Raw genomic sequence first — 11,387 nt, 5'->3', positions numbered from 1 at the left:
CTAGTCTTATGGCCAAAGTGTGAGACTTGAGAACCCTGTCAAATACTTCAAGTATTCGTGTAAAAAGGAACTTCAACTCACTGCAGAAGGACACTGAGAATAAATGAGAAAATAAAACTATGAGGATTGTGTTGATGTAAATGAGGTTCAAGGTGATGTTGTAAAGTTTCTGAAATGTTCAGGTTGTTGCTGGTACATCAAAAGTCCAGACAGCTGATCAGGTTTTTCAGTCTGGTTCTCAGGAGAGCATCTGGAGATTTTGTTCTGAGATGCTCAGTGTGTTTTGTGGTCGTTCTCTTGGAGGTTTTTTTTTTTTTTTTTTTATAGGTGTCAGAAAACATGAATCCTCTTGAATCGCTACAAGAGTCACCGCAGACAGACCGAATCTCTCTGTTTGCTGGCAGTGTGAGGGATATTTCATGTGTTTGTGTTCATGTGTGCAGCATCACTGACTGCTTTAATTGATCAGCAGATCTTCATCCATGATACATTTTACCTGACAAACTTTGATTTATTCTTCTGAAATGATGATTTCCCTGTATACAGTATTGTTCAAAATAATAGCAGTACAATGTGACTAACCAGAATAATCAAGGTTTTTAGTATATTTTTTATTGCTACGTGGCAAACAAGTTACCAGTAGGTTCAGTAGATTGTCAGAAAACAAACAAGACCCAGCATTCATGATATGCACGCTCTTAAGGCTGTGCAATTGGGCAATTAGTTGAAAGGGGTGTGTTCAAAAAAATAGCAGTGTCTACCTTTGACTGTACAAACTCAAAACTATTTTGTACAAACACTTTTTTTTTTTTTTTCTGGGATTTAGCAATCCTGTGAATCACTAAACTAATATTTAGTTGTATGACCACAGTTTTTTAAAACTGCTTGACATCTGTGTGGCATGGAGTCAACCAACTTGTGGCACCTCTCAGCTGTTATTCCACTCCATGATTCTTTAACAACATTCCACAATTCATTCACATTTCTTGGTTTTGCTTCAGAAACAGCATTTTTGATATCACCCCACAAGTTCTCAATTGGATTAAGGTCTGGAGATTGGGCTGGCCACTCCATAACATTAATTTTGTTGGTTTGGAACCAAGACTTTGCCCGTTTACTAGTGTGTTTTGGGTCATTGTCTTGTTGAAACGACCATTTCAAGGGCATGTCCTCTTCAGCATAGGGCAACATGACCTCTTCAAGTATTTTAACATATGCAAACTGATCCATGATCCCTGGTATGCGATAAATAGGCCCAACACCATAGTAGGAGAAACATGCCCATATCATGATGCTTGCACCTCCATGCTTCACTGTCTTCACTGTGTACTGTGGCTTGAATTCAGAGTTTGGGGGTCGTCTCACAAACTGCCTGTGGCCCTTGGACCCAAAAAGAACAATTTTACTCTCATCAGTCCACAAAATGTTCCTCCATTTCTCTTTAGGCCAGTTGATGTGTTGTTTGGCAAATTGTAACCTCTTCTGCACATGCCTTTTTTTTAACAGAGGGACTTTGCGGGGGATTCTTGAAAATAGATTAGCTTCACACAGACGTCTTCTAACTGTCACAGTACTTACAGGTAACTCCAGACTGTCTTTGATCATCCTGGAGGTGATCATTGGCTGAGCCTTTGCCATTCTGGTTATTCTTCTATCCATTTTGATGGTTGTCTTCCGTTTTCTTCCACGTCTCTCTGGTTTTGCACTCCATTTTAAGGCATTGGAGATCATTTTAGCTGAACAGCCTATCATTTTTTGCACCCCTTTATAGGTTTTCCCCTCTCTAATCAACTTTTTAATCAAAGTACGCTGTTCTTCTGAACAATGTCTTGAACGACCCATTTTCCTCAGCTTTCAAATGCATGTTCAACAAGTGTTGGCTTCATCCTTAAATAGGGGCCACCTGATTCACACCTGTTTCTTCACAAAATTGATGACCTCAGTGATTGAATGCCACACTGCTATTTTTTTGAACACACCCCTTTCAACTAATTAAACTAATTGCCCAATTGCACAGCCTTAAGAGCGTGCATATCATGAATGCTGGGTCTCATTTGTTTTCTGAGAATCTACTGAACCTACTGGTAACTTGTTTGCCACGTAGCAATAAAAAAAATATACGAAAAACCTTGATTATTCTGGTTAGTCACATTGTACTGCTATTATTTTGAACAATACTGTACAAACATGCTTGAAACCAGTGTTTTTGACCTCTGATGATATTTCATATTGAATGGCAGTTTCAATAGATAAATGTTTATGATTCAAATTTGAACAAAAAAACCTACACATGAGTAAATAATCAATACATGTGTATTTGTGTCACAGTTATGCAGAGGGCTTCAACCAGCTTCATTTATAACTGGTTAACCTTTATATTGTGAGTTAGAAAAGCATTAACAGACATTCACATCCAGTTGAGTTTAATCTCAGTTTCCATCATAGAGCTGATGAATCAGGTGTGTTAACGAACTAATGGAGACATTAGGAAAAATGAGATAACACTGAATGAGATTTGACAGGTGCATAAATGTCAATCTGTTCCTCACAAATTGGTTCAAGTTTCTTTATTTGTCACACACATATTACATACATGTAATGAAATCATTTAACTTTATTTCATTTTAATGTAACTTCCTTTTACAGTACATGTACTTCCCTGGTACATATCTTGTACCTACAGGAAATGAGTGGTAACACAAGGTACTTACCTGAAATGTATGAAGCCGCTTCACTGCTTGCTCCATAGATTCTGGAGTCTAAGGGTATTTTTGGGGCCTGGAGAAGTTTTGTCATGCCCTGATATTTGTGCTTTTTTCAGTTTCTTATAAATATCTAAATGGGTAAAGTCTAACATCACTGTAATCAGCACAAACTGGGCTATAATAATATGTGAAATGCATGCATGTACATGATTGTAATTTTGAGAAAAAAAAAATGTTATGCATGGTTAGTGAAAAACACTAGTGGTTTAAAAAATGTTAAATCACTTGAATAAGGCCATAAAACACATACATAACATTGGTTCCCGGGACTGTTGAGAACTGGAGATTGTAGCCTAGAATTTTTCTTTCTGAATGATGTGAAAATCATCTTGTTTACTCACTCACAGAAAACAATATATTGATTTAAATTTTCTAAAACACTTTTTGTTGGTAAAAGTCATATGCGAGTAGGCGTCAACTATCATGAATATCATTGTGATTTACACCAGAGAAGACAAAGGCCTGCATAATGAGCTGCATAATGAGCTGCATAATGAGCTGCATAATGAGCTGCATAATGAGCCTCCCATTCAACTGTGCCACTGTGAGGGAGGACTTACAAGAAAGAATGTGTGGACAAAATAAAAGTATATAATTTTATGTTTGTAGTTTATTAAGAATATATTTAATTATCCCACAACATAATTTAATATCCACTTAGGGGAGCAGTTAAACCGTTTATTAGGAACAATCAAAGCTTACTTTCAAACATATTTTTTTGAAGTCTAACTAGTAAAATGTTTACACGTTATGTGAAAACTAGTACAAATAAATAAAAAGAGACTTACTCATGTTTATGATCTCTGCTGAATAAAGTGCTTCATTCTTTTTTCTGAGGAAATCCAAATCCTCAACCACATCACATCTTTTGGGGGTGAATTATGTCTTATTCCTCTTATCGCGAAGCAAACTAAATTAAAATAAAATAAAAATAAAATTAAATTAAAACTTGAAGAACAGTCTGGCTGCTTTTTCTTCTGTGTGGGCGTATTCAAGCCGCACGCTTCTGTTTGAATCTGTTTTCATATGGATTACTTTATCTCAGAATATTTGTGTTCGGCAGCACTTGTTTAGTTTAAAAGTAGACATGTCAGGCTTTCCATAGATATCTCTCTCATGTCTCTTCGTTGAGTATTCACAGTTACAGTTACAGTTCATTTTAATGACATGTTTGTACATGACGATCAGCGCAGACAAAGGCTGCAGACAGCGCACCTTGTTTGTTATCTTTATTTTATAAGTGCACAAAGGTTTTTTGTTATGTATGTATCCCAAAAAAGTAGACCCTTTACAGATTCGATTGAAGTATTGCTCTTATCTGTACGATTAAAACTGAGAGTGTAATTTAAGTTCTTTTCGGGGGTTATCAGGAGAAAATGACTCAAAACGCATATATGCGTTAATCGACTCGAAAGGGTTAAAAGTGTACATTTTGAGGTTGAAATCAGCTTGTTTGTCGGAGATTCTAGCACACAGTCGGGGCGTTTCATTGTCTGTCTGTATTTCCATACTGGATAAGCCGGCTTTTGTTTGTTTTGTTATTGCCCCCACCCTCCGAGGGAAGCGTGGCTACGTAGTATGCAGCGCTCTGGCCGGCTGTAGCTGATATCAAAATTCAATGAAGATGAACGCAGACGAGCTGAACCGTGGCCGTTACACCGAAAATGTTTTGAAGTACTTGAAGACAAGCCGGATGCTTATAAACAAGTGCTCACTGATTCTGAAGACGATCTGAGCGACGATGAAAGCGGCATAATAAGACTGTATAAAATCCCTAATCTACAACCGAGCAAAGATGACGACGAGGAAGAATGTATTGGACTGGCGTCAGTCGAGTTGGACCGTAAGATATCAGAGGCTATATCGATAGTAACATTTGATGGGGATAAAGACAGAGAAATGGGGAAAATCCGTAACATTTAGAGGCAAACAGACGCACAGTGCAAACTTCGGATCTGCAAGGATACTTTTCTGTTTCTTATGGGGTGAGTTTCCGTAAACATCAACGTTTGTCGTTTTGTGTTCATTCTAAGAACACGTACACGTTATCTCATGTTAAGTCCATGTTTAGACCTTCCCATATCTACCTATTGTTATTAGCTAGCTCATCGGTTATCACAGAATCCTGTTAAAAAAGTAAATTCACCAAGTTTTATGTAGAAAACCAGCAAATAACAAATAAAATTAGCATCAATATGTACTTTTTGTTTGCATAAACATTAAAATAATAACATTAAAAATGATGGCCACATTTTAAAGATTAAAGATTTTTTATAAAAAGATAAAACACATGTATTTCAGCCTCTAAATCATTTTTATAAAAGTCAAAAAAGATAAATTACTGACATTTACAATGCACATTCTCCTTTATTATTAATAGTATGCGGTCCGATTTTTCCCGTTGTGTCTGTCGTTGCTATGCAGGGGGTATGGCTTATCTAAATGAGATGTAAATGAGCCCCATCGTCACTTGCAGCAGTGAGAACTGCACAATCTTCAGAGGCTATTTTCAGCTTTTTGAGCTTTTTTGAGTGCCTACCTTCAAATGGCCACAACTTCTCCAAATCTTATCAGATTTCCAAGTGTTACACATCGTTGGAAAGCTTGGAGACTACACTTTCAGAATCTGTGAATAACTCAAAATGCCCCAGAACCGACTTGTGTCCCTACTTTCCGTGATTGGTCACATATATGCTTGACCCAAAGAATGAAAGCTGTGTCATACACTTGGAAAATGTTGAGCTTTATTATGCTCACGGACACTAGGGGTTTGACAATACTCTTAACTCACAAGGGGAGACAATTCAGATACTTGGTTCACTAGAACGAGACATGCTTTAAGAAATTTTAAAATGAAAACGCTGCTGTTTAAAGTGGACACAGAATGTTCTAGGCAACATTAAATGTTTAGTTATAGCTAACTAACGGTCTGAAGTTACCTAGCAACAGTGTATGTTAATGTTAGCTCATCAACAGGTGTAGACCATAGATTGTAAAAAAAAAAAAAAAAAAAGTAGACAGACATTTTGATTACCCTGACCTGAGCTAATTTACTTAATCAACCAACTCACATCATTAAAGTCATCTGTTGCTGGCGTTTCATGACTGACTGCGATACCGGCTGCTCAGTAGAACTTTCAGTGCGACACTATGAGTGTGCACGAGACGTCCCTGCCTGTACGCGGTCGTGCTGTACGCACTGTGCCTTCATAACAACTAGGTTAGATTATTGTAATGCCTTGTTCTCTGGCCTTCCAGCTAAATCGTTGAGCAAGCTTCAGTATGTACAAAATTCTGCCGCTCGTGTGCTCACTTGTACTTGTCCTCGTGAACACATTACACCGGTTCTTTCACAATTACACTGGCTTCCCGTAAATGCGAGAATTGATTTTAAAATTCTTATTTTAACATACAAGGCACTTCATGGGACTGCACCTGAGTATCTTTGTGATCTCATCAGTCCTTATATTCCATCACGCTCTCTTCGCTCTACTAACTCTCTTTCACTTCACCAGCCATCATGTAAGCTAAAGACCATGGGGGAAAGAGCCTTTTCATATAAAGCCCCTAAGCTATGGAATGTACTTCCTCTGCACGTCAGAAATGCACCAACGTTGGGTGATTTTAAAAAGTTGATTAAGTCACATTTATTCAAGACTGTCTTTCTCTAATGAATTGTTGTATTGCTTTTGGTGTTTTGTTTTATTTATTACTTTATTACTGTAGCGCTTTGGGTTTAAGAAAAGCGCATTACAAATAAAATGTATTATTATTAATCAATCGTTCTTTCTAACTATCTTCTTTCGAACTTCTATCTATCTATCTATCTATCTATCTCTAAGTAACCTATATTTCTAACTAATCTATCATTCTTTCTTTTTAACTAATCTATCTATCATTCTTTCAAACGAACCTATCATTCTTTCGAACTAATCTATCTATCATTCTTTTGAACTAATCTATATTGTGACGAGTGGGGCGGGGCCGAGAGATGTGGTAACGAGGAGTGAGGCCAGGTGTAGTGATTGGAGATGAGCTACACCTGCGACCCACCACTGGTCTCGAGTGCCACGTAGGAGATGGAAGGATATAAAACTGGAGCGACGACCGTGAAGGAAGAGAGAGGACCAAGGGCCTCATTTATAAACGTTGCGTACGCACAAAAGGAGGCGTACGCCACTCTCTACGCAATAATTGATATTTATAAAAAGCAAACTTCGCGGGAAAATGTGCGTTCCTTCACGCAAGCTCTGACCCAGGCGTACGCACAAAAACGGGTGAAATGAGAAATGGCAACACCGTCGGCAGATGGAAGAAAAACGTGAAAGTGAAAATGACAATACTGCCTCTCATAAATAACATGAAGACTTCACAAAGCAAGTCTTACAATTAACAGCCTACACGAACACCCGTTTGATCGATCAGCAGTGAAACAAACAAAAAAAATCAAACGAAAATTACAACAGAAATTCAAATGAACACATATTTGCAAAAAGAAAAGTGAAGAAATATGTTCTGCAATATTGGCATGTTGTGCAATTCATCCTCATAAATAATATAGTTAACAGAACGAAATAATGTACAAAACTGATATTCTCGTCTGGCGGAGCAGATATAGTTGCAATTAGATAGACAGATAGATAGATAATTAAGGAGATATATAGATAGATAGATGTATTAACTGTCCACTGGGAAAAGTTGTTTTCATAGTAAAACATTTCTTCATAAGCTACGGAATTATGGTATTCATGCATATGCCTTTAGTTTGTTTTATTTTTGATAAAACAATGTATGGCGTATGTCTCAACCATTCAGAAAGCAACAAGAAATTACATTTGCGCTGAACAATTTCCCATTTCCACGTCGATTATTACCGACATCTGTAGCTTGTCAGATGCAATTAAATGGATGGAAATAAAATGCCCCATCACAATGCGTAATGACGCACAATGGCTGATCTTGCGCTCTTAGAAGATGTGGCAAATGGAAGAATTCGGAGTGAACGCATCTTTAGACAGCAAGAAGACTTGCTGGCAAACAAGGACGAGTGGCTTATGAGCCGGTTCCGACTTCCTCGAGCCATCCTGTTGGACCTCTGCGGGCTTTTGGGCCCGGCGTTACAGAGGAGCACTCGGAGGAACCACGCCGTGCCAGTCCCACTTCAAGTCCTAACAACAATAGGATTCCTGGCGACTGGCACTTTTCAGGTCAAGAATATCTCAGCCGACCCTTAGCCGGGTAATGCCAGACGTGTTAAGGCATAAGGCATAATAGCTTCGTCCCATGATTCAATAAAGTTTCCATACACGGCGGGTGAACAGGCAAACAAGAAAGCTTCAATGTCTTAACCCTTTCACTATCCTTGCAGGGGACAGTGGATATCCCCTCAAACAGTGGCTGCTTACGCCTTTCCTCAACCCACAGAGTGCAGAGGAAAGGCACTACAACAAGTGCCACAGCAGAGCTCGCGCTATAGTGGAGCGCACCATCGGCCTGTTTAAGGGCAGATGGCGCTGCCTCGACTGCACTGGAGGGAGGTTATTGTACACGCCTGAAAAGGTGTGCCAAATCGTGCTGGCATGTGCTGTGCTACACAATGTGGCACAGCTTAAAAACGTACCTCTACCCCCTGGTGCCGATTGCTGTGTTGGCCCCGACCCTGAACCCCATCCCCACGCATTTGAGCCAAATGCTGCTGCTGTGCGCCAGCGTTTGGAAGTGATGCGTCGCTTGTAAAGAACAACAAAAGGTGTGGAAAACATTATTTATTCAAGAATTCCCTCATCGTGCAGTTTATTTCAGTCAGGGCAGTCTTGATTTCACCCAACTCTTTGGCCGCCTCTCTGATTGAACTAATGACTTCCCTCTGCATTTCAAGGACTGCATCGGTGAGGACACGTCCACTGCTGGAGGGTTGAGAGCCGCGTGCCGTGGAGACGCTGGGTCCAGACGGCTGCTCAGCTGCAGCATCGTAACCACTGGCCCCGCTGGAACACCCAGCAACTGAAATAAAATTGTTCTATATTAATAAACTGTAATTGTGTAGCCTGCATACATGTGACTTGACTGCATTCATTTTACTTATTTCTCTTACCTGTGTCACCCGTTGCATCTGGCGCGTCAGTGTCCCCCTCCGCCTCAGTCACCACTCCACTTAAAAGGGATTCCCCAATAATTGCCGCCAGTCTCTCATCAAGAGGGGTCAGCTCCGGTGTCCCCTTTCCCCCACCCGTGGCAGACACACTCTGGCGATGGAGCGCAAGACGTTTTTTTGCCTCGACTTTGATGTCCGACCATTTCTTTTTTATTTCGGGCACGGTCCGAGGTTGAGGCTACAGCATTTACGGCGTCTGCCACCGTTTGCCACTCAAGTGCCTTTTTGGCATTAGTAATGCCCACACTGTGCCCTCCAAACAACATTTTTCTCCTCTTTTCCACCTCGCCAACGATAACTTCTACTTCACATTGAGTGAAGTTACGTTTTTTTGATTTTCTCTCTGTGTTTGCCATGATTTCGCAATCAATGAATATTAACTTGTGGGCATTTCACGGACTATTTATGGGCAACTATGGGCGTGTCATGAAGCCACAAAAGCTGCGCTACATTTAGAATTGATTGTGATTTACTAAGGGAAAAATCAATAGGATGTGCGTGCGCACGGTTTTATAAATCCAAATATTTCTGTGCGTACGTGTCACAGGTCGGAGCGGACCACAGGTGTTGCAAGTCACGCCCCTTCCTAGTTTCCACCTCGAGGAGGTCTCAAAGCAACCCTAATGACCAGACAGACCAAGCGTAAGTAATATTAAAACAACTTTATTTAAATTAATTAAAATAATTCAGGGAGGGGGAGGTAAATCTTAAAATTATCGTCTCTGTTCAGCAGGAGGAGAAAGGGGCCGGAGAGGACTATGCGGCGAGGGTTAGTATGTCCCTTTGGGCTTTTGTTGACTCGTGGCGCCCTTCTTTTCTCCTGAAGGCAGAGTGAAACACACAATGAGTAATCGATCCGGTGAGAGTGGCTACCTGTTACTTGGGTCCATACGACTGGCTGATAAACGACTTGTTCCTCCGATCTCTTCGTACGGGGTGCTCGGGCGGCGCCTCCCCTTCTGCACACTCCGAGGTGAGCGCCAACCCGCGACACAGAACTCCAATGGCACTGCAAGAGAGAGGTCACTCAAACTGCGGGGGACAACACAGGTAGGTACTTCACAGGCAACTGGGGCTCTATTCTCCCTTTAGTGATTCGTAGCAATGGACAAAGGTAAGTATTCCACAGGCAACTGGGGCTCTATTCTCACTTTAGTGATTCGTAGCAATGGACAAAGGTAAGTATTCCACAGGTAACTGGGGCTCTATTCTCCTAGAATACTTCTCCTGGGCGGTGGGCTTACGGTGAAATACTGCGATACAGTAAGTAGATGAACTGTCAGACCTGGAGTAGTAAGTCGTCGTAGCGCAGGCCTCCACAGGGATTTCCTGTGCGTCGGGGAAAGTTAAACACTGTCGCACCGGCCCGAACGCTTCCCTCTCCTCTCTTCTATTTGCAGTTTAAGGGATCTGGACCGGGGTGAACCTTTGAAGAGGCTCCACAACAGGTAAAGTAAATCCACACAGCTAATTTGCAAGAGTAAAACTTCCTCCTTGCATATAGGTATAATTTTTGGCTTTTACTCACACCAGTCTTGCTTACGTGTATTCTTCACCACCGCTTCCACAGAGCCAGGGTATTCTGAAAGGGTCTAGACAGGACGTTACATTTGGGTCTCCATGCAGGGGTCGCAAAATGGCATTTAGATGAAAATGGCGCTTCACCAGCCTCAACGGTCACTGGTCTCCCCCACGACTCATCCAGTCTAGGGTGGCTACTGACAACACAACCACAGCATAACACTGCAAGATTTCAAGTGTACACACTCACAGCAAAGACAAGGACTCACCCACTGCACTCCACACACTCTACGTGAAATAGGGTCAGAACCACGGTTTACTAGGACTTATTCCTGGGGTTTCGTTGGGCGTTGTTGATAGATGAAGGGCCGGAGGAATAACGTTGCCGTCACGACTGCTTGCGGCTTCCTGTACTCGTACTTCCCGGCTCACCCAAAACTCTGCTCCGTAATGGGGCCGCTGGCCTATTTACCAGATGCTCACAACATACGCTGGATAATGCACTCTCCCCAATGATGTACAATGCACTGTCCAAAAGTACTCACAAATGAACGATAACCCTCTTCCTTTGTCTCCTTCTCCTTCTAGCTGTCCAATCCTCTTCACACCATCGGTTTTCCGTTGCTGGAGATCACCCTTGACGTTACTTCCGGTGAGTACTTCCTATGACTGTGACTCCAACACATCAGTAGTTTATATACAGATGGTCTCTTCAAACATCAATAAATGTCGTATACTCAGCCCAGTTACTAGTGTCCTTGTCTCCTTCTTCACCCCGTGAAGTTCCTCTGCCTTCACCAATGCTGACTCTGCCCAAACCTCTACACTGCCCGCCGGATCGGCCTGAAACGATTCAACTCCAACTGCTGTTTGAAATTCGGAGACTCTTTTTATACCCTTCCAGTTCTCTCCGTTATCCAATCCACGATCGCCGCGTTTATTTTCCT

At 41.2% G+C, this 11,387-nt stretch overlaps 1 long non-coding RNA gene across 1 annotated transcript; it reads right to left on the bottom strand.

The window, feature by feature from the left end:
* Window positions 1-9,566: 9,566 nt before the first annotated feature.
* LOC127968806 (uncharacterized) lies at window positions 9,567-10,767 on the bottom strand. Its single transcript, XR_008156137.1, has 2 exons — window positions 10,054-10,767; window positions 9,567-9,988 (listed from the first exon to the last, which is right to left on the bottom strand). It is a non-coding gene; the product is annotated as an uncharacterized LOC127968806 (long non-coding RNA).
* Window positions 10,768-11,387: the final 620 nt, after the last annotated feature.

This window comes from Carassius gibelio, chromosome A4 (assembly GCF_023724105.1).
Source record: "Carassius gibelio isolate Cgi1373 ecotype wild population from Czech Republic chromosome A4, carGib1.2-hapl.c, whole genome shotgun sequence".
NCBI lineage: Eukaryota > Metazoa > Chordata > Actinopteri > Cypriniformes > Cyprinidae > Carassius > Carassius gibelio.
This window is presented reverse-complemented; position numbering and strand designations above follow the sequence as displayed.